Source organism: Phasianus colchicus, chromosome 13 (genome assembly GCF_987193195.1).
Source record: "Phasianus colchicus chromosome 13, bPhaCol1.hap1.1, whole genome shotgun sequence".
Lineage (NCBI taxonomy): Eukaryota > Metazoa > Chordata > Aves > Galliformes > Phasianidae > Phasianus > Phasianus colchicus.
This window is the reverse complement of record NC_143448.1, coordinates 15,095,721-15,123,390: the sequence shown is the minus strand read 5'-3', so window position 1 is coordinate 15,123,390 and position 27,670 is coordinate 15,095,721. Positions and strand designations below refer to the sequence as shown.

The window sequence follows — 27,670 nt, the reverse complement described above, 5'->3', positions numbered from 1 at the left end:
TGCTACTTTTGTTAGGATCTCACCTTCAGAAGTGGGAAGCAAGCTGTGGCAGCCAGGTTTGGAAACGTGGACTGATATGGCTGTGAGCTTCCATTTCCTCATTCGGTTTTTTGAAAAGCCATAACATACAATAGTCGCTTTCCTAAGAAGCATGTGTCGTGGACTTGGATTTATCAGCATTCTTAAACATAATGGACAAGTATGCTTGCTGAGATCCATCAATTATGAGGGCACGGTTAAGCTGTATAAACATTTCCATGTGGTTTTGGGGTCTCCCTCAGCGATGTCCTACGTCCATCCTGTCCACGCTCATTTATTCTAACATGCAGAGAATCCTCCATAACTTACGATGCTGCAAAAGTGAGGGATTGATCTTTCCCTGGTGTATATACGTGTGGAAATCATTTGTCTGCACAGAAGAGGGAGGGGGAGGCTGCACATGTGTTTCAGGGGGATGCTTGGAGAAGGTGGTACTCTGACAAGCCAAGATACTACTTGCTCAGCCAAAGAGCTCAACCAAGTAAGACATGGAGCTGTAGGACAGTATCAGCTCTGCTTCTCCAGCCACGTGCAGATCATCTCTAGGATAAGAGCAATAGCTGTGCACATTTATATAGATATATATACCTGTGTGTGTGTGTGCATACATAATCCTTTTTTCATTTTTTTTCATAAAAGCTGCCATTATGGCCCGTAAACTGAAGCAAACTACCAAGTGCCTACCTTGTTCAGAAATAATCTGAAATACTTTTTTCTTCTTCCTCCTCCTTGTTTTTTCAGCCATATGGATTTGCCAGTTCACTGCATCATTGCACGTTTATAACACAGCATTTCTTCAGCAGCTGTCACTATGTCACAGTGCCATGGTACATCTTGTGTATTGAGTTCCAAACCATGATACAACAGAAAACAGCTTACACTTAAAGAATAGAAGGCCCTCCCTTGACATCCATTTGGACACTGGATGTGGACCTCAGAAGGCAGGAGGTGATAGCAGCACTCTCAAATATGTCTGCTGTTCCATCTGTATGTCAGGGCTATTAATTCACCACCGGTGCTTGACGTTTAGCAAGATGCAGTTTAGGGTACATTTGGCAGAAAGATGTTTTTCTCTCTGTGCTAACTGGGAGCACACAAATTGGCTGCTGGGATGTAGCGTGGGATGCTGACTTGCTAATGGGTGTTTTCAGTCTAGGAAAAAGCTGGATGAAAATAGAATAGGTGCACCCCTAAACAAAGGTTGTGTGCAAAATTGGGAGATTTCAGTGGGCTGGATTACTGTTGCCCTCGGTCTCATCATAACAATGTATGGATCACAGCTGAGCTTAAAAAAAATTAATTTGTGATACTGTTCCTTGACCAAAATGATAAAGGATCTCTAAGAACTGCCTTGGATGATGCTGTCTGGAAGGGGTAGGAAGTACTGAGGCTCTCTGCTATTATTCCTGTCATCGTTGCCTCACAGCCCTGAGAAAGGACCAAAAAGTGGGGAAATTACTCTGTAGACTCTTTTGTCACATTGTCACTTGCTGCGTGCCTGCATTGGGCCAAAATGCAGGATTCGCTGAGTGTGTGACTCGGGCTCATCTCATTGTGTGAGAACATGTGTGGGTGTCAGGTCACAGGGAAAAGAACATCTTGCCCTTTTTCTCATGTAATCAGAGTGCTTAAATTCGGTCATGCTGGGGCAACCCCTACTGAAGTTGGGCCACCTAGACTGCATTTGGTGCAAGATGTTCAGGCTGTGGTACTTCTTCAGAAACTTGGTAGGTCTGATTTTCTTCTCATGCTTACCCTTTGACCGTCACCAGAGTGGGAAGAAAGATTTTTTTTTTTTTTTTCCCCCTAATGAATATTATGACACGATAGCTTGAATTATCAACATGTTTTATAACATGTTGCAGATGGTGGTTTAATGATGTAACGTCACTTCATAGAAAAGAAAATACATACCTGGTAGTTAGCTCAAACTTGATCAGATAGCAGTAGATTGCAAATTGATGTTGCTATTTCCTCTCATGTGATCCTGTTTGATGATATTTTACAGAAAACAACCAGGAGATCTTTCTTCTTACAGTCAGTAATTAGCAGAGAAAGAGCAACTGTGCAGCACTAAGATTATCCAGCAGCAGAAAGAACATCCTAATCCCAGACATGAGAGACAGGATGTCCATTAGGAATGGTAGCCGCTGATCAATAGTCTAATTTAGCATAGAAGGGTTTTATTGCTTTGGGAACTGGAAGAAGAGAGGGAGGTATTGCAATGTCTTTAGTTCCAGTCCTGCCTCTGCTGCTGATTCACCCCAAAGAGACACTGGCTGACTCCACTGCTTTTCCACAGCCATAGGATCAAGCAATAATTTTAAAATAGCAGAGCATTATGTGTTTTGAATATGCCTTTGATTATGTATGGGGCAGCACAAAGGAAGAAAATCCATTTCTGATGATATCAGGAGTAAGCTGATGTTTGTCTACAACTCGTTTAGGATCAAATCCGCCAAATTTATGGGTCCTCAGGAAAAAAGTGAAATAAATCTCTTTTCAGACATTTGGTGCCTTTTTCGGTTTTTGCAGGCTTTTTTCTTTTGGAAAATAAAAATAAAAATAGAGATAAAATTCCAGAGCAGAACTTCAAAAACTTTATTTTTAACAACTATACAAATACCTCCTGCAGAGTATTAATGTTTCCAGAGCACCATTGTCTCCCCATCAGCTCCTGTGCTTATTTCTCAGAAATAAGATGGTAACTGTGAGCTGGTGAAGTGCATCACCTTCAGTGGAACCACCTTCGGTGGCTGCCAAGGGTTTTCCTAACCAGGTGAAGGGGTAGAAGTTGCTATTACTGCACAAAGTGAGTAATTAAGAGTAAGCGTTACCTGTAAAAACTTTATGTGCTGGAATTTACATCAAGGTCATGTAATCACATGGGTAGGAAACAGTTCTCATCCTTGCTCTGTTCCTCAGAGGAATTGCTGCTGGTCTAAAACCCAGGGAGGACAAGTCTAGCATAATGCAGGAAAAGTGATAAAATGGTGGCACTAGTCTAATAGATTTTCAAGGAGATTGAGCAGGAGCCACTGAAGGTAGCAGTGAGGCATAGAAAGCAAAAGTACACCAGGCCTTGTTTAATTATCTTTTTCACACTGCATTAATCATCGCAAAAACAGGATTATGCCTATTTTTACATCAGGGTTGAAGGGTAATACAAATGTCATTTTGAGCACTGTCTGTCATTAGCAACTGTTAAATTAAAGGTTTGAAGAGCAAAATAATGAAGGGAGGCTGCTCCCTTGACCTATTTTTCACCAACTTCTTCCTCTTTGACCTCTGAATCTGAATTTCCCTTATCAAATCATCATCTGATTTCCTATGAGTGTTCTTGCTTTCCCCAGCCCCCACAGCCATGCTGCTTGTTCCGATGACCTCGCTCTTCAGCTGTCTTATTTTATGTGCTGGTTTGACAGTTAGTCATTTTTTTTCCTCCTAAAGCATCCATAACTCTTCGTTCTCTAGTAATCTTTCCCCATCTCCAGTTGCTCTTTCAGCAGCTCCACTGGAGCCATGGTTGACCTCAGGCTCCTTCACCATCTGTTTAAATCTTCACCACCAGTTACCATTGTCCAAGCCTCAGACCTAGCCTTATCCCTGTGTTAAGACTTCTCTTCATTAGGAATCCAGAATTTCCTTCTGGATTCCTGTTTTTTATTTTTCTCTGAGCTGCTCACTCTTCCATCTCCTATGTGCTTCCTGGTTACTCCTTTTTGACTCCACCTTTGAAATAATTTAAATAACTCCTCTTTTTTCTATGGTCTCAATCCAGATGTGATCGTAATCTGACATTTCAAAAAGAGGCACACAAAAAAAGTTTGGCTGCTTATGTGCTTAGAGTATGGTTTAATGATGCGGGATCCTTTCCCACCCCCACAAGGGCAATAAATGAGTCATGAAGTTAAATATACCTGTTCCTATGCTTGCATAGTTACTTGTCCTACACTCGAGGAGGTAAAGGTTCTGTACTGAATTTGTCTGTGGCAGTTGTGTCAATGATGGCTCATGGTGACTGCTGCAGAAAACCATGCAGTTTTTAATGTCCTTAGAAGTCTCATGTTGCATTCTACCAGCAATTCCCATTGAATGCGTAGGAGAATTTATGGGCCTGAATTTATGGGAAGGGGCTTAAAAAAAGAAATGCGTGTTGTCTTCTGGGGTGGAATTTATTCTAATCTTTTCAGCTCCTTCCACTCATGTGTCAGTATAAACTCTGACATATAGCTCAGCTTTTCCCTGTGCAGACTCTGATTGCTCTGTATTCTCTCTGGCTTGGGCGTACGGAGGAGCAAATGTTGCCAAGTTAGGCAAAGTTCCAGGTGGTGTAGGAGATGCTGTGTTTTTCAGTGGGGTGAAATAGCAGGACCCAAGTCTGAAAACCAGACTAGAACTATTTCTAGTGATTTAAGGATGTGAAATGAATCGAATCAGTCACAGCTCTGATTTTGGTGGAATGTGCAGGAATATATCTTTTCTCATTAGCTTCCATTGGCCATGATCAGTCTTTATCACCCATACCTCTACCTGAGCCATGGACAATCAACTGCATCTGTTTCTACTTTACTAATTTGATCTACCTAGGAAAACTACTCCTGCAGGAACTTTAAAGATGAAAAATAGCACAATTTATAATCTGTAATACAGCTGAGCTCTAAGCACCCCTGTGCAGGTTCCTGATTCTGTATAGTTCTACTGCTGACCCAATAAGAAGGAGTTTTATGACAATCTGAAAGCCTTCTTCCAAGGACTGTACATAAACACACAGCAAAGGCATGTTTATAAACTGTTGGTTAGAATAAGTGACCTGAAATATAAGCAGGTACAAAAATTTGCCCATTTGTGCAACAGTGGGTGAATAAATGTAGTAAAAACACTTTTTGGTTCTTGTCTTTTCCTTTTTTTTTTTTTTTTTTTTTTTTGTCTGTGTGTACCAGCATGTGTAGTTACCTGGGTTTTTATTATAATAGTAAAGCTGTTAGCTCAGGTTTTAACATGGACAGTTTTATTCGGGAAGCTAGAGTGTGGCTCAGTCCTGAAGAATGACTCTGTGAGTAGGTTATTCCATCAACTCAGTGCAGCAGGTATTTTTCACCTTGTTCCAGAGAAGGTGGGAGGATATAGCAACTGATGGAGACAGGATACCAGACAAGATGGAGCATTGGCTTGATTCCATATGATAATTTCAGCTTAATTGTTTTGCCTTTAGGCTGCTGTATCTGATTAGGCCAGTCTCTAGCTGATCCAAGGTTAGGAGAATGCAAAACCACCGTAGGGTTGTGCTAAACACAGTGCAGCCAGGCCAAATAATCTGGGTCATTTATGCATGCAGATCTACAGATACCAGCACACATGCAGTTTTGCATGGGAACATAACATACAGTAGCTCCAAATTTGGGAGGGGAATTGGTAATTTGCTGAGATAAAAGATGTGGCCTCTGTAGCGGGCTGTGTAATCATATAAATAAATACAAAAGTCCACTTTGGAGCAGCGTTGTTTTAATACTAATTGGATGCAAAAAATCTTATCACATTAGTAACCTTCATACCTTTATAATAACTCTTTTATTGTACTAGCCAGCTTGGTTTTCACTAATATGATACGAAAGACTTGCTAATATATTAGGAAAGTCACTAACACTATTAATTTACTAGATAAATTACTTCTCTATCTTGGAACTTTAAATGAAATGGAATTCACTAATCCTAATTGGTTTGCCTTCTACCAGAATTATTTCCCATTAGTTCAGCATGTTTTCTTTTTTCATAGTTGAACAGAAGAGATTTCTTAAACTCAAAGCCTTGGGGTACAGTATATGGGTTTATTAATTATCAGGTATTCATTCAAGGGGGTTAATTAAGCAATAACTTTCCATTGACTGGAATATACAAAGGAATAAAAGGCTTGACTTGTCCTGCTGATTAAAGCACTGAGGCCATTGTGTCATCATTTTGTTCCATTTGGTTGTGGGAGAATAAAGATTTTTCCACTGTTTAACATAATTGGCTGAGAGCTCAGAGACCCTATTCCTTGTGTATAGGAACTTTGTTGTTTTGTTGATTTTTGCCCTTTTTTTCACCCTGCTTCTGCACGGCGCCGAGTGCTGTGACCTTTCCTCATGGCTATAGACCTCAGTGCTGTGACCACATTTTGTCACCTGGGTTTGAGAACTGCAATGCAGCAAAGGAAGCTGAACCCACAGGGAAACGAGGAGCCGGTGCCGAATGCGAGCTGCCTGCTGAGTAAGCAGGGTATCGTGCTGTAAGCACATGATGCTGAGGAATCGGCGCTTGGCTGCGTATTGGCTTCCAGGCAGAGTTTATGGTGTTGGCTTTGACGTTTGGGTTTAATTCAAACCTCTTTGGAATCAGTGGAAAGTCTTGCCATGTACTTCAATTGATTTTGGACCAAGCCCAGAAATCTCTGAATAGCTTGTCTATGCAAGAGACACCCTCTCTTCTCAGGGATATTGCCTCATCCTTTGAGAGGAGCAGCATGTCAGCTAGAACATCTTTTCTGTGAAAGAGAGCACGCTGCTCTCAAGTGACTTCTTCAGCCTCTTGTAAGAGATCTTGCAGACTGCAGCTCATCCTGCAGGGACTTGGTTCTATTGACACTTTTCGGGTGTCCCTTTGAGAAGTGGATCCTCCAAGGGCATAAATTAATATATTAGAATAGGTGGAAGAGAAGGGGGTTTTTCCTTGAGCTTTCCTACGTCCAACTGAACTCCATTTCCTGTAACAGCTTCCCCGGGGCTGCGGCAATCTGCTTTAATTAGAGCAGCCTCCGAGCATCTCTCGATTATGCTGAGGAATGGGGCTTCACTGTGAATTTAGCTGACCCAAGCTGTGGGAGCGCAAAGGCCATCGTTGTGCAGGCCTCCCACGTACCCTCATTTGCACTTTGCAAGTCTTTAGCCCTAACCAGCTCTCTGCTGTCCAGGCTCCGGAATCATTTATAAAAGAAGCTTGTGGTTGTGTGTGTTTGTTGGTAAATGCATATTATACGCGAGCTGGAGCTGGCTGGCTGGCTGAAACTGCTACTTGCAATCAGCCCTGCATCACTGAGTCAGCGCATCCCGAAGCCTTAGCACATCTCTGCCCAGGGGAAGCAGGGCTCCATGCTCACCGCACCCAGGAAGGTGGGGCTCCAGGTACCAGCGGTGGAGCCCACTCATCCCAGCCAGAGGAGGAGAAGGAGGTGGAGCTGCCAGCTGAAAAAGTGTGTGATGTTAGAGTGACTGCTGAGTTTATTCTCCAGCAAGTGTTAGCATGCTCTTCTCATTTGATTGTTTTGGTGATTGTGGTAAAGTGCAAATGTTACACAATGGTAGGACTGGTAACACTGGCCACTGCCAACTGTAGTGCCAGGAATCATTTATAAGCTTCCCAGCAACGAGCTTTGTCAGCACACGCTTCATCTCCTGTAACCATTGTAGGCACCAAATTCTGTCATGGGTGAGACATCCCTTCCATCAGGGAAGACCACATCACTCCTCCGGAAGAAGAGCTTCTTTCTTGAGCCACTCTTTCCTCTTTCAAATCTTGCAAAATATCTCTGCAGGTCAACCAGAGAAGCTGAGATGCCAACATCACCCAACTGAGCAGAACACCTTGGTAAAACGAAGAGATTTCGAAATCTCAACAAGAAAGGCTGTGAGATTGCCTTGAGTGTTTGAAACAATGTATGTGTGCATATATCTAGGTATACCTGTATAACGACATGAGCCAAATGACTTGCTTTGGCTTGCTTATCATTCTAAGACATAAAACAGGTAATCTAGCTTTATTTGACACCTACGATAATCATCCAAGAAAATGAGAGGCTCTGTAATGGAGGTCTATAAACAGGTCTTGCAGGTCATTCGCACAAGTTGGCTGTGCATGCCAGAGCTCTATGGAAACGTGGCTATAAACACTGGTTTGGATCAAGAGCTTCTCCACTGACAGAAAAGACAAAAACTAAAGCTGTGCAAAAGTGAGTAAGTCTCAGAAAATGATTCACCCTCTTAATTAGTTTTCCATTTTGGTTCATGGAATGCCCTTAGGTGGCTGCAGTGGGCTCGAATTTCTTCTTTCTGGGCAGAGTTCACCTTTGCACTAGGGCTGGGAAGCACTCCTCTCCCACCCTCCACGCTCAGAAGAACCCAGGCAGAATCCTTTAAGGGAATATTTTCCTTTACCCAAATTATTCTGAATCACACTAATTTCCTAAGGCACAGTCACATGTGGCAAAGAGGCTTATTTAATTGCCACCACAATGGGCAGTGGGAAGCTTGTCCCCTTGCCTTATTAAGCAATGCCCTGCTCACGTCTCAGAGAAATAGCCCTAAGTGCACTGCAATTGTCTGTCACGACAGCCACCAGTAAAAGCAACTGCATGTGTGAGCAGTCCTTGCAGAGTGCAGTGTTCTCTGGGTTTGTTTCCCAGTTGTCTTCGTGGTAGGAATCTTCATTCTCTGGGTGAATCGAGAACTCCATAAAAGAGGCAAAGCCAGCAAGCAGAGTGAAGCATGCACTCCCTGAACGTGCAGGATACAAATGCCTCTGTTCTGCCACCTCGTACCAGCACAGCCTGAGCAAACTTGTGCTGCAATGTGAACGTTCACACACTGGCTTTATGTAAAGTTTGTGTGGTCACTGAAGTTCAGTTCAGTAGGAATGGTTTGCTCTCTTTCTTTTGAGTAGTAACAAATGGAGAGCTTTGCTCCAGCCATTTCTTTCCATGATTTACAACTACATCCTTAGGCACGGTTTTCCCACTGAAATACTTCACCCCGATCAGGACAAAAAGAGAGAAAAGAGTCCCCATGTCATGCCTCAGGCCATCCTAGGGAGGGGACGGGCAATTCAGTGCCTTTTCTCTCCCAGCTCTCCCCCTACAATAAGCTTGGAGAGGTGACTAAGTTGGGGAGAGGAGCTGGAGCTGTATGAGGTAGGTGTGTAGGAGGTTGCCGGTGGGGTTGTTCCAGCTTGTGCTGGGAGTCACCTTGACCCAGCGTTGCAAAGGAAGTGTAAATCTAAATTTCTTCTTTCCATTCCTGCCCCACCAACTGCGTAGCATAAAATGTATCACTTTCTTATTTTCAAATAGCATTTCTGTATGCATTATTAATGTAACTAAAACCCAAGCCTTCAATTTATCACTCCCTGGACACTTGCACATAGAAATGTGTGTTATTTCATTGTCTGTTTAGTGATGGTGTTAAGTTCTAGCTGGAAGAGAAAGCCATGGTGTTAGGAACTGTATCCTTCCCAAAGGGAATACCAAAATCTTCCTGTTTTTCAGGACAGCAGTGTGTAAGGGTTGCCCCAGCTCTGGCTGTAGGTGGGCAGCTGGGCAATAAGTGGCCATGGCCTGTTTTACCCTGTCCCACCAGTCAGGAGCTCGAATTTGGCTGCCTCCACCATTGTACCTGCATTAATCAGTGATTTGACTGTTTTCCTCCTTCCAGGGTTTTCCTGATAAACATCAATTTAAAACCCAAACCTGTAGCCCACTAATAAATCATGGTTATTTTGGTCTATCAAGCTTGCACCTGGCTCAACCTTAACTTCCCGTGCCCTGAGGAAGACTTAGATTTGGGTGCTCCATAAGGTGCCAGAAACAGAGGAAAGTTTATGTAGCTGGGGGATTTTAGCAAACCATCAGAAACCCTAGAGCTCCCTTAGAAGTTGCCAGCAAAGAATGCATTCTCCTAGTCAGATTGGCAGAAAAAGTGCAGACACCTCCAAGAAGCCCAGCAGGGTCTGTGGTTTTGGCCCGGTGAGATTTTAAAGTTGAGTTTCCCATCAAAGCCACATGAAGTCAATGAGAGTATTTCCATTGATTTGAAAGGGCTTTGAGATGTATCCTGAGTCCCAAAGCCTGAGCTAGGTGCACTTGGGCAGCACAAGGGCGTGAAAGGGAAAGGAGACATCTGCTCCCTTGATCCTTGAGGTGAGTTGGAGCTGCAAGCAGTGCTCCTGAATCACCCTGCTGGAGTGTAGGATGCAGTTCCTAATGCCTGGCACCTGCACTCAACTGCACCTGGGAGAAACCGGCTGCTCAACTCAGGGTACTGTCAGTGAAGACCAGGATTTCGACTCCCGTAATTAGCAGCTAATGTCAGGAATCAGTGTGCCAGGCAGCAAAGGGGTCCCTTCTCTAAACATCTGCCCCTGGCACCCCGTTAGGAGGAGAAAAATATGTACAGAAGGAATTAAAGTGACAGCCCCCACGATCTGGCATATGTCACTGACTTCGAAGCTGATTTAACTGGGCAGCAGGTAGGAGAGGCAAATATTCGCTAGAGGAGCTGGAGAAAATGGAGGCGAGGCAGAATGAGATAAAACCTATTAGAGAGAGTGTTTTACAGTGCAATTCCTCGGGGGCTGGGGAGGAAGGAGAAAGCTCACCATAAATGGAAAAAGGCTCGAACTATAATTAATTCACCTTCTCCCAGCTTTGTACCATATTTATACTGTATTTCCATGCGAGATTTAAAAAAAGCACAAAAACTCAACGTATTCAGTAGGTTTTATGTTCACAACAGATAGCAGTCTTGCAGCAGATTAGTGTACTGGTATAGCTGCTGTATGTATGTAAGGGCTTTGGATGGTCTGGGACTTAAGCTTCAGATGAAATAATCAACCCTGACTGAACGGACATTTATTGGAAAGGCAGTATGAGAAGAGATGGTGCTGCTGTCTGAACTGCCTGACTCCTGCAAATTAACAATGTAAAGGAGAGGTTTTGTTGGAAATCTGTAGGCGAGAGGCTAAGCTCCTCTCCTTGCACTTAGCCAAGTGGGGTCAGAAGCGCCGCAGGCAGCTCCCATCCCAGAGCTGCTGGTCACTCACAGTCAGTGTGGGATGTGTCAAGCAGCTCATTCCTTGCCAACGACAGGCTGGGAAATCAGGTTGCACGGAACACTTTTAGCTCATGCTGTAGTAGATTCCAGCTTACCTGTGCAGTAAAGGTAAGCCTGTACTGCATGTAATTTTTTCTTCTCCCGTGGTGTCAGGAACAGAAGAAAGACCTAAAGATTTGATAGATCTCAAGCCGGAATTCACATAATCACTTTTGCTATTTAGAACGAAAGCAGATAATAGTGCTGAGATTCCAGGGAGGGTCTTGGCTGTCCCCAAGTTCAAGGACGCTTGGGTCAGGGGCTGGAGTCTGACAGGAAATCAAGGCTAACCTTTGTACTTCCCCCTCTGTTATTGTTGAATATACAGAAAAAAAGAAATATATGGAAAGAAGCAAAGTATATATACTTCTGCAGCCTAAGAGCTGCTTTCAGTACTGTATGCTTTTATGTAGAACTCAATAAAATGCATTTGCAAACATAATTACAGATCCTGCAATGTTCTCTAATACTGGATTATATAAAGCATGTTATGAAATGCATTCATATCAGTTTCTTGGCAGACTGTACTACCTACTGTAACCAAGTGCTATAAAACCAACTACAAGTATATAGAAATTACTGACACAAGGTATGCACCCCTGAAATAAAGTTCAGTTTCAGAGGGTTGCAAAACATACTGTAGAGGGTGGTGGAGGTATTTTGAACATGCTGGAGCCAGCAGCACAGCAAAGGAAGCCGTTCTTGGGGAAAGTATGGTGATAAGTGGCTCCTCAGTGCATATCGGCTGTTGGCTCAGGGCCTGCAGGTTGATCCAGGTGTCCTTACATGCCACAGGATTTGGTCCTATTTTGTTATGTTGTAAATTCCCACCAAAGTATGTAGGGCTCCGTCAGGCTGAGCCTGACGAGTAATTAAAAAAGAAAAGAAAACTAAGACCCTGGTCCTGAATTCACATCGAGATTTTCTGATGTTGCTTCAGTGTGCTGGACTCCCACACGAAGGCTTTATTCAAAACCCTTTCAATTGAGTGGAAATTTACTACCGATTTGGACAATCTCTGGATAAAGTCTTGCTTTAATTTTGTCAGATTATTTCTTTAGGGCAGAAGGGATGTTATTCTGAGTTATTAGGTTATGAATTTTGCTGTGTCATGAGGAAAACAAATGGATTTCTTGTTCTACTTCCTCATCACTCAAAACAACCTCTAGTAAAAGATAAGCAGAACCAGAATGGATAAAAAGGAAGCCCCTTTCCTTTTCTCACTGCAATGAACCTTTACCCAAACTCTTTTTTTGTATGGTTCCTGTTGTTCATATATTTCCTATTTCTGCCTTAGTTGGGAGCATTGTCATAACCACAGAAGTTCCTATCATTTGTTGCATTGCTAGTCAGAAAAATCTTCCCTAGACCAGGTTTTCCAATACTGAACATTTGAGTAGTTAGTGAAAGCAAATAGCACAGGAACCATGGCTGCTGCTTCTAGGAACTGCATGTTCAGCTTCAGCCACAACTGCAGGAATGGGTCTCTCAATATGCCAGATAAAACTTTGTAGAGAATGATTGCTAGCAGCTCTAGATCAAGGGACATGAGTGCAGTTGAGTGAGATGATGCCCTTTCAAGCTGTTTCCCTGCATATTCTCCTTATGAAAGCCAAGTAGCGGACTATGGTGCATAGCCACTTGTGCAGACATGAGGTTAGTTGGGATACATGTTTAAATACAGAAACTGAGCTTTATTTCCTTAAAAGCAGCTATAGCGATCATTTGCAAGTAGATCTTTCCTCCACGGACTGCAAAGCACTTTGCAAATATTGTTGGAGGCTCGCAGTGTTCTTGTACTTGGGTAAACTTGATCCTGGAGAGGTTAAGTGATTTACTCAAGGTTGCCCAGTAAATCAGAGGTAGAGGTAGGAAGTGAAACAGCAGCATGACTGCAAATGACATCCTTTAGCCTTCAGAGGTGCTACTGTGTTTAAATAAAGGCCTGACCCTGTTGGCTGTACTCATGTGAGCAGTCTCTGAAATAAATGGAAGGACTTGCATGGGAAAAGGGCCGTGATATTGGCCTCTTTAGGCCTTCCTCCATGAAGCGTTTAATATTTCCCAGGAGGTGCTGCTGGCTTCACCTCTTACTAAAGTATCTTACAGCAACAATGGCAACGGCACAGAAATCTGTTTAATTTAACCCCCTAGCGCACAAAAGCCGAAATCTAACATCAGGGCTCTCTCTGCCTGGGCAGGCACCAAACCACCAGCACCTGAGAACAGTGGCATGTCTCGGAAATGAGCTCTGACATCCACACTCCTCTCCTTCAGAGGGAAAGAAGAGGTTTTGTGTCACAGTACGGACCGAGAGATTCCTCAGCTGGTAAAAAACACGAGGTCTGTATTTCTTCCCAGCAAAAGCTTGGCTCTCGCCCAGCTGCAGTAACCTAAAAGGCTAATATGTAAGAAAGACCACATTAAAAATATGACGTAGAAATATGTCTTTAATAAAAGGAAAAGAAAAATCCCAAATCCTTCCTTCCTTCTCTGCAGAAAAAGGATTCCTAGCTGCAAGCCACTTTTCGCCTATTTAAGTCTCCGCGCTTCTTATTCCCCTTCTTTAGCAGATTTCAAATGAGCGAAGAGGTAAGAGATGACACCGGTAGCAAACCGTGCGAGTTGCATAAACGCAGAGCGGATTTCAGTGCCTGATGCACGCAGCAGAGATTTCCACCGTGAAGATGGAGTGAGGGAGCCCGCAGCATCTGAAGGGAAATCAGCTGACGGCACCGCTCCGGCGTGCGGAGATGTGAAACTGCCACATACAGGGAAAGTGGAAGCGACTACTGAAACCTGCAATGGCACCAACTCCCCAGAGCTTGAACTTCTGCGATAAAGGGAAAGAGATCATTAACTGCGCGTGGGGATCGCTCGTGGAGGAGGAAAAAAAACACCCTTTAACTCTGGAGTTTTTAAAAGTGCCCTTGTTTGTTTTCTTGGCAGAGGATCGGAGCATTTGGCACCCATCCTTGGAAGGTGGCCCGGCTGTAAAAATGCTGGGGTTGGCCCTTTCCACGCTGTTGCTAAGCGGACGGCCCAATAGCCGGCTGGGGCCCTCCAAACCCCACCCCACGCTCCGGCCAGATCCAGCCTGTATTAAAAGCCTCTCTTCTCCCACTTGCTAATAATAATTTAATTTTTTTTTTAAGCCAAACAAGCGCCAAATTTATATAAGCCTGGCCATGCCAAGAGGTGCGGGGTGTGCAGCCTGTGCCCCAAAGAGCCCCATAGCTTTGGGGCTGCGGTGCCGCTCCCGTCAGACCCGTTCCCCTTCTCTCTCCCCACTCCCACAGCCTCAAGGTATAGAACAGAACTAAGTGTGTTTTTTTTTTTCCTTTTCCCCATGCCCCCCCTTTTTCTTTTTTAATAACTTTATCAACTCTGAACCCCAGGATGATTTGTGCGTTTCATATTCTCCCTGCACTTTTATTCTCGGTTAGAATTTGGATACTTTCCATTTCTCTTTCCCACCCCCCCCCCTTTTCTCTTTTTTTTTTTTCTTTCTTTCCCCCTGCTTGTTTGTGGTTTTGCATGAAAAGGCATTGTTAACTCTTTCACGATCCACTTGGAAGAGGTCTTTCTTGGCTTGGCTGCTGGAGGCGTTGCTGGAAGAGCAAAATAAAAGTGCAGGGTTTCAAAACCGTAGGCTGAAAAGAAGAGCAGCAATGGAAAAGATTTACATTGAAACTGCTACTGTAGGAACAGCAGAGCTCAGAGAGCCGAGCGCTGGAATTTGTTTCCCAGCGCGCTGCTCTCACTGCATTGCACGAGGTCTCCCTGAGCAGATGCTGGAAGGCAGCAACACGGGGGGACACGGGCACAGAGCTGTGAGGATGGGCACCCGTCCCCATTGCAGTGCACACAGAGCATTGCTTTTGCATGCAGATGGGGAGAATGCGTGCTTTGCTGCTGTCTGAGTGCAAAAGAAGCGAAAGACGTTCTTCCCCACTGCACCTGGGTGAAACGTGGGGAAACAGGAGGTCCTTGGTGTAGCAGAGATGCACAAAAGGAGGTGGGGAATTTTTCCCCGGGAGCTGTGAAAAGTGGAGGATTCGTTTTCCCTTTTGTCCCTTGAGATGAGAGGCTGGGAAGTTGGCATCTGTCACTCCAAGCCTTTTTCCTCTTCCTCAGCTCCTGCAGCTGCAGAAAGTGGGTCCAAGCCTGCTGCCGCCGAGCTGTGTGAGAGCTGCCCAGCTGAGCTCCTTGAGCTGCTGCAAGCAGAGATGGCTCAAACAGTTGGCAGCAGCGAGGATCAGTTATCTTTTTCTTTTAAAAATAATGCGTTATGCAAGCAGATTTTATTGTAGTTATGGGCATTTATTCTTTCTTGCTGGAGATGATAAAATAATCTCGTTGGAACCAACAGGAGCGTAAATTTAATAATGTGACACTATGGGCGCGTTAAATGGCACAGCATTTCTCCTAAAAGTTCTAAAAGCACATTAAAAAAACCCTTCGTATATTTGCACATCCTGTGGTAATTAGCACATGAATATTTTCCATTTGTAGCCTTTGAAAAAATACTTTTCGAGTGGTTAAAATCCAATTTTTTTCCAGCATCCTCTACAGCCTTTTTGTGTGATTCCTGCTCTTAAATATTTGTATGCACGTTTGTGTGTGTGTTTGCTGTGCCTGTTAGTTCCGTTTTGTAGAACAAATGGAGAAAACTAAAATATAGATTTTTAACAAGTACAAGATTCCCTGCAGACAGGGTTTTGTACTGCAGCGGCTCAGAGGAAGAACACAACATGTAATTCTACATACATCAGAGCCCTTTTCCATTGGTCTTACCTCGTCAGCTGAATGGAGAATTATAAAAACTATGTCCCTGATTCTGTAAAGATTTGAAAAAGAGGCTTAACTTTAGGCACACAGGTAACTTCAAAGGGAATTAAGTGAAAATATGAGATGTGTGAGCAGTTCATGACAGGCAGATGCATTAGAGAGAGCCATCTACACAGAACTTGATCCAGAAGCTCGGGAATTACATTAATTGACCTTTGTGAGCTAAACAAAAGCTGATTGGAAAGTATATCCGGAAGCTAAAGTGAAATATTATAACAAAATAAACCTCAGTGCAATGGATATTCTTATTACAGAGCGTCCTTTGACTCATCAGTAGGCAAGGGGACTGGTGCTGCAAAAGGGAGTGGGAATATTGCCATTGATTTTAGTGAGGCCAGAATTTTGCCCAAAACATTTACTTTCTCCTGGCTCTGAGGTATTTTTTTATTAACTCTGACATTGTTTCTTGCGTCTCTGCTGTCACGTTGCATGGGGTGCACAAGCATTCTAAAATTAACGATGGACCTGAACTGCAGAGCACGGCTCATTGATCAAGCCTCTGAATCCATCTCGACAAAGTTTGATTAGATGTTTGATTCAAGGCTACTGTATAGACACATCTCTCTGTACATTCACAATTTTGTTGGCACACCTGTTGTGGCCTGGTTGGGAAATTTTGTGCATGTAGCAAATCCTGGTCTAGTGGGGCAAGCTAAGCATCGATTTTGTTTCACCACGTCAGAGCAAGCTATGTCAACTGCTGCACATCACTTTGTGATCATGGTTAAAGCCAGTCCGACAAACAGCCACCTCAGCAAGCTGTCATTTTAATGTTTTATCCATTTTCTTTCTGTGTACGTGTGCTCCACATTTCAGTGAAGCTTCGTCTCTCCTGCCCACCGCCATAGGCTAAAAGTCTGCTGCAAGACTCAAGTCTCAAATGTGTCACATATAATGAAACAGGAAAATTCCACCCAAAACATTGATTTCTGGTGCTCCTGGTCAGGAAAAGGAGAGAACAATGAGACATGGGTAGTGACACCTGCACAGGGGCCATGCAGGTTTCTTGCAGCCCTGAGAGTTCCCTCCTTCCTGCTCCCCTTCCTTCGTAATATTGCAAATTCGAGGCCTTCTATAGCGTAATTTTAAAGTACTTTAGCTTGTTTTATCACTAGCTCTTTGTTCATCTACCTACTTAGAACTTTTAAAACCTGATCTCCTTCCCATTAAAACTCAAAAATTCCTCTTGCTTTGAAGTGTTACATCTTGGGAAGTCAAAACCTTCAGTGTGTCTGCCTGAGACATTGATATTTTACCAACTTTAACAACTCAGCCCATAGATTTTTCTCTCTGAGTGGGGAAGTTTTGCTCTTATCCCCATTTTACGGGATGAAATCTCTTATTCAGTGAAGTATGTGAGCATGTGCCAGTTTCAACAGAGCTGGTGGAATCTTTCCAGGATAGACTACGTTTGCCAGAAGTGCAATTTGAAGTGGAAAACTATTCACAAATTCAGGTTGAATGCAGTGAAGAGTTTTGTCAGAAAGCAAAACCAGGGGCATTTCTTTTCTCAGGAAGGTTCAAATGTTTCATTTCTGTATTTTCAAATTAAACTTTATAATTCTGAACTTTTTAAAGCCAGATATATTTCAAAATTAACCTTTCTTGTTCGTGACTATTTTGAAAGTAACGTGATGAAAAGAACATTCGACTTTTCGTTATGAGAGCAAATTGACACCGCTTTAAGCTTCATTTTAACGTTATGAAATAGAGGGTTTTTTTTTCAGCTAGAGCTATTTGGTGTTTAGTTTTTTTGTTTAAAAATGAAAACAACATGCAAATTTCCATTGTAGGTGAATCAGAGCAATCTCAAGTGACCCAAAATGAAACTGTGGGGAGGTCTTATATTTGATGCACCAAAATATTAGGCATTTTGGACTCAACCCTACTTTATTCTTTTCTTTCTTTCTTTTTTTTTTTTTTTTCCAGTTTGCCATTCAGCCACCAGACCGAAGGGAACACGTCCATACAGCTCCAGCTCGTGCAGCGTACAGTCCTATTGTTCTTGGTTGACTTCTGCAGAGCTTCCCATGCTTGGAGTCAGCCTTGTATTTTCACTGAGCCCACGCCTACACAAACCAGAGCAAGTTCAACAGGGAGATGGGCACGGCTCCGCTCCCAGCTCTGGCTTCCAGGCTCAAGACTCTTTTTCTTCTCCAGGTTAGCCCAACCAAGCTCTCTCCAATACATCAGGCTTGCAAAGAAAGGGCGGGTGTTGAAAGGGGTATGATTTTCTTTGCAGCATTTTGACACTTTGACACACGCTCAGGGGAGTTATGTAAGGTGGGCAGCAAAGGAAAGGAATGGTACATGTCTGGGAGAACCTGGAACATAGAGCTGGGTGAAAATTTTTGGTTCTTTTGGGCAAAAATGTGAACGTAAGGTCCTCTAAATAAAGCCCAGGTCACTTCAGTTAGTTATTAGGAGCTTGGCCATCTTCTCTCATCTCAGAATGGCTCTTCCTAATAATGCAAACTGATAAAAGTGAGTTGGAGTAGTTTTGCCAGAATAACTGTTAAGGGAACAACAAAGATGCACATTTGCACATTTAAACACATACCTCTAAATGACAGAATCAGCTTTGAGGTTTCAGAGAGTGCACATTTAAAAAACAGAGTCCAACCAGCTAGGAGAGAAGGAAATGCAATCCAAAGGATGTTTACTACACCAATGTATTTTCCATCAAACTATGTTTTATTAACTTCTCAATGTCATGTGATGTGCATCTGCAGCTCACTCATACTGCCTTAATTTGTTGCTGTGACAAGTTGTGGGCTGATCTAGCCTGACACATCATGGTATGCAGAGTACACACATATCATGATAAGGCAGTTGAAAACCAAAGACAAACAGCCCCAACGAGGGAGAACTGAACAGCATAGTTCAGCCGGAGCCTATGTCCATCAGAGAGAGTATTTGAAATGTCACACCTTCCACTTTCAAGTAAATAAATGTGGATTTTGTGCTATAGCTGCGAGTGAACAAGGTATTTCAGTCCAGTGTTCCCACGGATGGCTTTGTTTCTTTTTTTTTCCTTTGTACTAGTTGATGTTTTTTGTAACGGCATCTTTTTTGTCAAAATGGAAAAAATAGGTTGTCTGCTGGAGAAAAAGTTGGACTTAGATGCTGCTGTGCTCCATGGTGCTCCATGAGTGAGGATCTTCTGGTCCCTGTAGTCAGTAAAGCACCCCTGGGCAGCACTGGGATGATGCAGTGAAGGTATGTTACACTGAGTCTCTGAATATCACAGACAGTACTCTGTGATCTCACAGACTATCTCTGAAGTGGTCAGACAGTTGGACTGGATGATCTTTGTAGGTCCCTTCCAATTGTCCTGTCTATCCTATCCTATCCTATCCTATCCTATCCTATCCTATCCTATCCTATCCTATCCTATCCTATCCTATCCTATCCTATCCATCACATCCAAAGTGTCTCTGGGGTCTCGGGTGCCAGAGTTTTGAAGCATATCTCAAATCTGATTTCACACCTAGAAAACAAACATAATGAAGGACCATGTATTTGGACTACAAAGGATGGTAAAACTCTAAATAAATATTACAATAACTTGTATTAAACTCTGCAGAGCTTCAGTTTATGAAGACTGATTGTTTGATGAAATGAAAGCTGCCTTAATTTTAGTCTCTTTGTCCTCAGTAGTGTGAGATCCAAGTTTATCTGATTCTTAAAGCTGGATGTACAGCACTGCAATGCCTTCCTCTGAGTAACAGGAAGACAAACTGGGCAAGTGCTGTGTCTGGTTAGTGTTTCTACAGACTGTGCAGAATGATCACTCATCTAGAAAGAAACACTTTCCACTCTATGTGAGCATCAGTGGAAATGCTGAGCATGTTCAGCACAGTTCTCTTTTTATCATAGAAAAGTGACATTCTCTATGGACCTGCTCCAGAGTCCAACCAGTGAAAGGACTCCTATTGACTTCAGTGTGACTTGGAGTGCCTCCTAAAAATGGGAACAAAGCAGTAGACTTCATAAATCTTCTGATGTGGTCCTTAAAGCAAGAATTCAGACCCCATGGGGCAAAGGTTTGTGATTAGAAAGATATTTGGCCTCTCTTTCTTCCTGAACTGAACTATTCAGATCTTACTGGCGTTTTGCTCTTTGAGAAAAATCATAAGCCAGTCAGCACGGGGGACAGTTAGTCTGTTAAATGTTACATTATGCCTTTTACTTTTTCATTATTGTGTGAGATTTGATTAAGGCACTCAGTGACCCTTTGCTTAGGAACAGAAGAAAAAAAAAGCAAAAAAAAGCAAATGGAGCCATAGGGCTCAAATTTGTTTCTGAGAAATAGAACAGTTGAAGGTGTGGGAGACAGAAGAATTATCACAGCACTGTTAGCAGTAAAGTAGCTTTGAGATGCTTTAAACTTTCATAAAGATGTGCTGGCAGAATTTCATCCTATACCTTTACCATAATGCAGACATTTTTTAATAGACGAGCTTGTTGGCATGAGAGAAGAGGTGCACATCAATGACCAGATTCCCCTATCACAAGGAGTGCTCATCAGTGATTGCTTCTTTCTGCTGTCTTTTGCCTAGACCTTTTCTAGGGAGATCTTTTAAAAGGTAGTCTGAAAATGAGCAGGAGTTGAACCTCTGCGTTCCTCTGTGCCACTGACAGAAAGCTTCATTTATTTCCTTTCCCAGTTGAAATGACCTCTCCTTCTCTCCCTTTAGATCTGCTGCTTGTCCTCCATAAGTTAGTGTTGTGCCTGACTGTTAAACACATGGGAAGGAAGGTCTGCTCACTGTACGACTCCCTCTTGCAACTCTCAGCCTTTGACTCACAAGCATGATTTGGTTTTATCACTCCAGAGTGCGCTGGGGATGCCTGGTTTGCAAGGCAAATAACGTGAACCATCACGTTATCATGTGGAACCTCTTTTCCACACTGCTCTATATATGTCAGTCAACCTTTTAACTTGATTAGGAGGTTAATTTGCATGGTACTGTGTGTATGCTTTTACTGGAATATATATGCTATGAAATGTATGGTGTAAGTTAATCCAAAGCTAAGTAGGCCAATAAAAGCTAGTTCCTTAAGGAGGAAGAAAAAAGAATACAGCTCAATGGAAGAGAAGCTTGGTAAGAGTCCAGAGTCCTGACTCATTGTTAGCCTCAAGAGCGTCCTGACTAGCATCAACGTGTTCTGGAAGCAGTGTGATTTTCCTACCGTATTAACAAAAAATAATAAAATGTAATGCTAAAACAATAGGACATACCAGAAAATTTCCACTCAGACATGGTATCTCAGGAACATTGCCTGTGGCAGAACGATTTCCATCCTGCTCACATAATCGGTGTATATGGCACTTACATGACTTCGTGCCCACCGTGGAAAAGGGAGCAGCTCTTTTAGGTGCTTGGGCTGTTCCTTCAATACCAAGTGCTTCAGAAAGCTAGTAAATAGAATACAAATTATAAGTGTCTTTGTGGGAGACACCCAGTCAGGGGGGAGCACTAGGAATGTACAGCGTAGCCTTCATGGAAATCTGAAAAATGCCTCCAAGGCTCTCTACCCACATCTCTCCATAATTCTAATCTCAAAAATATATACAATTTGGAAGCGATATAGTTCTGGAAGCTTGGCTAGTGTGAGCTCACAGTTATCTTTTACTTGATCCTGTGAAATAAATTATATGTAGCAAATCCCCACTGCAGATAAATTCTTCTCCATCTGTTTTCCTATAAGAAAAAAAAAAAAAAAAAAAAAAAAAAAAAAAAGTAAAATTACTTTCATGCAACAATTGCACAAGCAAGTTGTAAGCTTAAAGACAAAGGAGAAGAAAGTTAGAACGTTTTCTGGTTTGATGCCAAAGATTTTTGAGATAAAAATTCTCTGAAAGTAACTGCAATAAACGAATGACTGTTGAGCTTGAACAGTCCTCAAGTTAAATTAGTTCAATTTTGTTTAAATATTTATTAGAAGCAAAAGAAAACATAAATGCAGGAAAAAAAATCTTTATATTTTGTCATGTTTTTTCCCACATTGTCTCCTAGTCTGAAATGAGGTCACTGGATTTTCGTAAGTAGTCCAAGTACAATGCAAAATATATTTTAAGGCAGAGCTAAACTTCACATCTCGAAAGCAAAGGGGTTAACAAAAATATAAAATTATGTGAGAGAGAAAGCACTCAATGCCTAGGGAAGTATAGTTTTACCTGTCAGGAACAAGAAAGTTGGTCTGCATCCATTGCAGACACATAAACTAATCTCAGCAAGGGCTGCATGTGAATGAACAGCTAGAGCCTGATCAAATAGAAGGTAAACTTAGCAGAAAAAATCCCAAATCACAGTTTCGTTTTCTTTTTCAGGGATTTTTTTCTAGATTTAAAAACGAAATAGGTCCAGTCCTGTAATTATGTGAATCAATAATGTTTATAGCAAAACTGACAGAAGGTGTTTATGGAGATATAATTATAGTTTGCAGGTCGCTTAATAACCTTGCATGGGCAGTCCATAAAGAGAATATGACCAAGTGCTGTGGATAGTCGCCCAAGTAAACAAGGAAACTGTAGAAGTGTGGCTTGTGAAAAATAAGCATTCTTATGGGAAGATGGAGAATGACAGTAAGAATTACAGTGATCCAATGTTTCAGGTGTAACTGAGAGAACGAGCATTGCAGATGCTTTCCTGAATATCTGGGAAATCTGAAAGGGGTATAAAAAACAAATGACATGTTTGATGCTTACTTCAGCCCCTCTTGAAGCACAGCACGTTCATTTAGGAGTTTGTAGGCAGTGAATATTTCTACTTTTACATTCGTTGTCTATCAGAAGCGCTCTAACTCCACTCAAAATCCAGAACTCCAAAATGCATAAAGGAAAATAATCCAAGTGTCAAATGTAACCATGAGCAATTAGTCAATCCATCAGAGCAAAAGCAATCAAGCCACATCCTTCTCTTTCCTCTCTGGAGACATGTACATCTAATAATAACCCCACAAGAGCACTTTAACGAAGGGAGGAGAAGCTGAGAGTTTTGACCCCATTCTAGAAAACAAATCATCTCCAGGAATTTCGATGCACGTGCATCAGCCAGCAACATCCCAAAGTAAAAGTTGAAGTGACGAATCTGAGTTACACCCAGAGATCAGCAGGAGCACACGGCACCACTTGCAGCATGTGAGAACACCTCTAAAGGCTCCAGCAGCCCCGCTGCAACTCGCTAGGTGTTCTGCTGCCCTTAGATACATCTTCTGAATGGTTTCACATTCAAGGCAGTGTTGGAAAAGCCATGAAAGAATCGGATGAGGTTTTCTTCTAATAATACAGGCAAGACCATCTCCAGCTGTTGGCAGTACATGAGCACATGGTCTTCACTGTACTTCCCAATACGACCACCCCCAGCAGTAGGGAATAGTGCTGGCATTTAATTTAATGTAACTGCAGCCCTAGCTAAAGTGCAAAATTATGTTTCTGCAGGAAATATTTAGGTGACAGATTTAGGAAGAACACTTGGCTTTCTGTTGACTATCTTCTGTCAGGAGCACTGCCATAAAGATTTTGTGTTGAGGCCGCAGAATGTGTAGCTGGGTGCAGGCTGGGGACCTCACCACTTAGAGGTGAATATTCCCAACAAGCTGATGTTGTGATGTTAAATATTTATGTCCCCTTGCAGGACAAGGGGCTTTATGTATTTATACCTTGTGCCCTTGAAAACCCAACTTTCACATGTAGGTATTTTATTCATGGTGTATTTTGTTTCTGTGTGCGCTTTCCTGTGTGTGAGTGCATTTGTTAGGAACCTACCTGAAATTTTCTACTGCAAATGTGTTGGCTTGGTTGGTAAGAAAGTTGTTCTGAATGTACTGCTGGGCACTGCTTTTGTTCATTTCTTTTGTCAGAGGCTGACAGTACACTAGCTGCAGTTTTCATGTGATCATTCTTGAAATTGCTTTGTGTTCAGAGAAATGTGTAGGCGTTCTTTCTTTAAATAGTAAGTGAAAGCAGTATTACAAGAATAAAAAATTACACCACAAGATTCTGTGCCTTTTCTCCATTTTCATCTTTCATTCATTTAATGAGCTTATTTTTACTCCCTGTCTTTCGGTCCCCACTCTGTATTAACAAGTTCTCCCTTGATTTCATTGATTCTCCTTGCCCACGGTGGCCTTTTTTAATAATTTATTCAATATGTTTATTCTTCTGAAAGTACAGACTGCCAAGAGAGGTTGTGGAATTGTCATCATTGGCTCAACTAGACACCCATCTATTAGGGATTATTTGAGGATAAGGAAATCAATCCCTCTGTGATTCAAGGGGAGGAGGGGGTGGATTAAATGACCTGGTAGAATAGTCCCCTCTAATTCAAATTATTCTGTGCATTTCTTTGTTTTGTTTCATTTTGTTGTTGTTCTAAATTCTTTTTGATCTCAATTTCTTAATTTTTTTAGATAATGTTCTCTTGTGTTCGTATTCTTTGAAAGTATGAAGAATTTGCATGAACCAATTTTTATTAGTTCCCTTGAGAATGTTAAAAACTTCAATTAGGTCACTGTAAAGTCTCTTTTCCAGAGTGAAATTCCTTAATCTTCCTTAATAACTTAAATCTTTGAAAACTGATGTTGTTCTGCAATGCATTTTCCTCAAAAGTAATTAGATACCAGCTAAGTTGCTACATAATAGTCAGTGCTGTGTTGTGCTCTAAATATAATTGGTCTTTGGATTTTGCAGAGCCCATTAACCCTGATGGGCTGGCAACACGACTGTCAGTACATCAGTGCAATTTGGGAAATGATAGGAATTTCCAGTTTCCAAGAGGACTGCATTTTCTGTTTGAACAGGAACTTCTCACAGCGTAAACTGATACCCTGCCCGTATTTCTCAGTAGCTCTGCTCTGTCATAATTTTAGAATTATTGTAATAATAGCAGGCAAAATCCACAAGGCAAATCTGAATGAGCAGGCTGAGGGATGATATAGCTCCATGTCAATCCCTTAGACCCTCCTGCTGTCCCCATAGAGCTCAGTGATTCCCCTCCATAGGCTGCCATGAGGCCTCCCCTTCACCTCCTCTACTCTGAGCCAAACAAACCCAGGGACCTCAGCCACTTTCATCCTTCCCTCCAGACCCATCCCCATCTTCCCAGCCTTCCTTTGGACACTATAGCTAATATGTCTAATAACTTCGTGCCCTTCTGACATCATGAGGCCCAAAGCTGTGCACAGTGCTCCAGGTGTCGTCAAAGCTTGCATCCATTTTGTGGACAACAAGACGTGGGTGTTTTGCAATTAATGGTGTGGGCATCACGCTCAGGTGATAAGGATTTGTAACTTCTTCCCAGCTGACACTCTTTAAGGGTGAAAGATGGGTTGTGCAGAAGTTGCTTTATTGATCTTTATCCTCATTCCACATATGATAGATAAGTGTGGGTTTGTTTGACAAAAAAAAAAAAAAAAAGGAGGAGGAGGAGATTGATTGCTTATCTTAACCACTTCTATTTGAAGACAAAATCAAGAGAGTTTGGTAAAGCAACGGAGGTAAGCAGCTTCCTGCAAGCATCCTTTGGGGTTGTACCTTATTTTAACTTTCTCTGCTTACTCCTTATGTTTTTTGCCACTTCTCAAGTACTGTCTGTGCTGACAGCAGAATTTCTATAACTCAGTTTTCTCTGGTTATGGTGCGAAGCCTTGCTGTTCTAATCCTGCTTTTTTGTTAAGTAATGTTTATTTAATTATTCTCTAATAATTATAGTGATATTTTCCCTCAGCCCATAGGTGTTATTTTTTTGGGCAGGCACTGGCTTGGTGCTGACGTTATGGATGTGTGTGATTTTGGCAAGGAAAAAAAATCTTTCTCCTCTCTATTTGCTTTATTTCCTGCAAATCTCCTTATGCCTCCTGTTGTAATCTGAGGTCACGTTTCTTCAAACACACTGGATTACAACAGCCTGATGATAGCAAAATCAGAATGTCTCCTGATACCCTCATAGGAGCAGCCTTGTCTCTATGTTCTCTCGCAGCTACACAAATGACATCCCTTAGCTTTCTGTCACCTTCAGCCCCTTGAGAAGGAAAAGGCATTAGGGGAGAGGATGGAACCAGAAGTATCTTGACAACACGTTTCTTGCAGTGTAGTAACCAGTAGTTCCCTATCCAAGCAAGGCTGTGGTCACCCTGCTGTGAAATGCATGTTTGTCAAGTATTGGGGATCAAATTCAGAGCCAATGAAAGGCATGTCTCCAGGACAGCATCTCCAGACTTTATTTTGTGTCATATCAGGCTTGCAGTATTATATGGCGTTGCCATGCCAAGATATTTTTAGTGTCCTAGAGACTGGAAACAAAAAAATATTTTGTCTCTTGGCTGGAGGATTTCCCTGTATTTGCACTGGTCTGATTTAACTCCAATTGAATGCAGAGCATCCAGCTTCTAGATTCAACTTAGCCTTGGTTCATATATGTTTTCTAATAAATTTATTTACTTCAAAACAGTGGCTGATGGTAGTAACCAAATAGATGTTTTCTCACACAGCCCACTAAGAGATACTGCAGGACAAAGAGGTCAGATTCGTAGGGAATTTTTTGCCTTTTTTTTTTTTTTTTTAAACCTGGCAAAATGTGAGTTGTTGAAGTTTGCATGGCAATCTTTGTTAAAATCATCAGTAATCAAGTTCAAAGAAGGAATAGGAGGCCAATGACACTCAAATTTATATTATCTGAAAATGCAAACCACTTAAGAGCTGTTATAGAGCAGTGTAGTAAAGCCCTTAGCTGGAGTCTTAAGGATCAAGTTTCTGGCACTACTAGTCATGTTATTTATATATATGTGGACACATATTTCTGTGTATATATTGCACATGTTCACACACACGTGTACCCCAGCTATTATTCAGCCCTAATGATGCCCAGAGTCCAATCACAGAGAATGCCAATTGGAAATAGTGCCTGAAAATATACTGTTTTCCTCGTCTGCAGGTGAAAAGAAAGGAGAGGGAAAAGAAAGGATCTTTGCTGTAGGTGTATTGTGATTGCTGGATTTTGAGGTTCAGGATTATGATCCTTGCATGGGTTCTTTTAGCAAAGAAAACTAAGAAACTCATGAAATTAATAGCATTTTTGTATATGTAATACAATCCTCTTTTGGCAGGAATAGGCATCCACCATTTCAGCAAAGGAAGGACAAATGTATTGGTATGTAAATCTGGGTTTTTTTCCAGATAGCAGAAATGCCGTCACTGGGGATTTCCTGCCCCCTCTCTCCTTAAGGGGACTGAATCCATTCCACTGCCTCCACACACACAGAACAAGATTTCAGGCATATCCAGTGACGAGTCATAGACTACACTGGGTAGCTGTAGTCTAGCAGGAACTGAATGCAGTGGGTGATATGGAGAAAATGGAGTTGTCTCAGATAAGCATTTAGCCTTGTTTTTAAGTATTTCCATTGTATCTAGAAGGCTGGCTGAAGTCAGCCATGGTTTTGTGTGAGCTGTAGTGTTTGTGCTCAGGAGGGCTGCTGTGTACTTGTTCTTTGTACAGGCTGCTATTGGAGAGTTTTTGGTACTGGATCTGATACCGAATGTCATATCTAGGCTGTGCAACAACGCGTAGAACTTGTTTATAATAATCTTTGAAAAAGAAAAGATGGCTTGTTGTCATATCACAACGTTCCTGATTATGTGTTACATACTGAAGCTATTTAACAGAAAACACTAACAACATATAACGCTTTATTCAGCCAACCAGTATCCTAATTCTTATTTTGCAATATTTACACTTAAATTTTAGGGGGCGTGAGCTGATTTCCCAAGCAAAGTTTGTTGAATGGATGCTTGTGGTGGACAATCATATCAGCATGTGTGCTTACACCGAGCAGAAGCGTTTTGGTGCCTCCTGGCAAACAGTACACATGCTGAA

The 27,670-nt window shown here is 42.2% G+C and overlaps 1 protein-coding gene across 22 annotated transcripts in view; it reads left to right on the top strand.

Moving 5' to 3' along the window:
• The window catches only part of LOC116243858 (uncharacterized), a 654,784-nt gene that overhangs the window by 590,219 nt on the left and 36,895 nt on the right, over positions 1 to 27,670 (top strand). For 18 of the 22 annotated variants that reach the window (XR_016470628.1, XR_016470627.1, XR_016470625.1 and 15 more), the window contains one exon: positions 17,718 to 19,007. The gene's annotated coding sequence lies outside the window, so the exon portion shown is untranslated. Of the gene's footprint in view, positions 1 to 13,138; positions 13,281 to 13,507; positions 14,244 to 17,717; positions 19,008 to 20,488; positions 21,520 to 27,670 lie in introns of those variants that run through there. The other 4 variants (XR_016470612.1, XR_016470611.1, XR_016470613.1 and 1 more) reach the window with 4 other exon arrangements.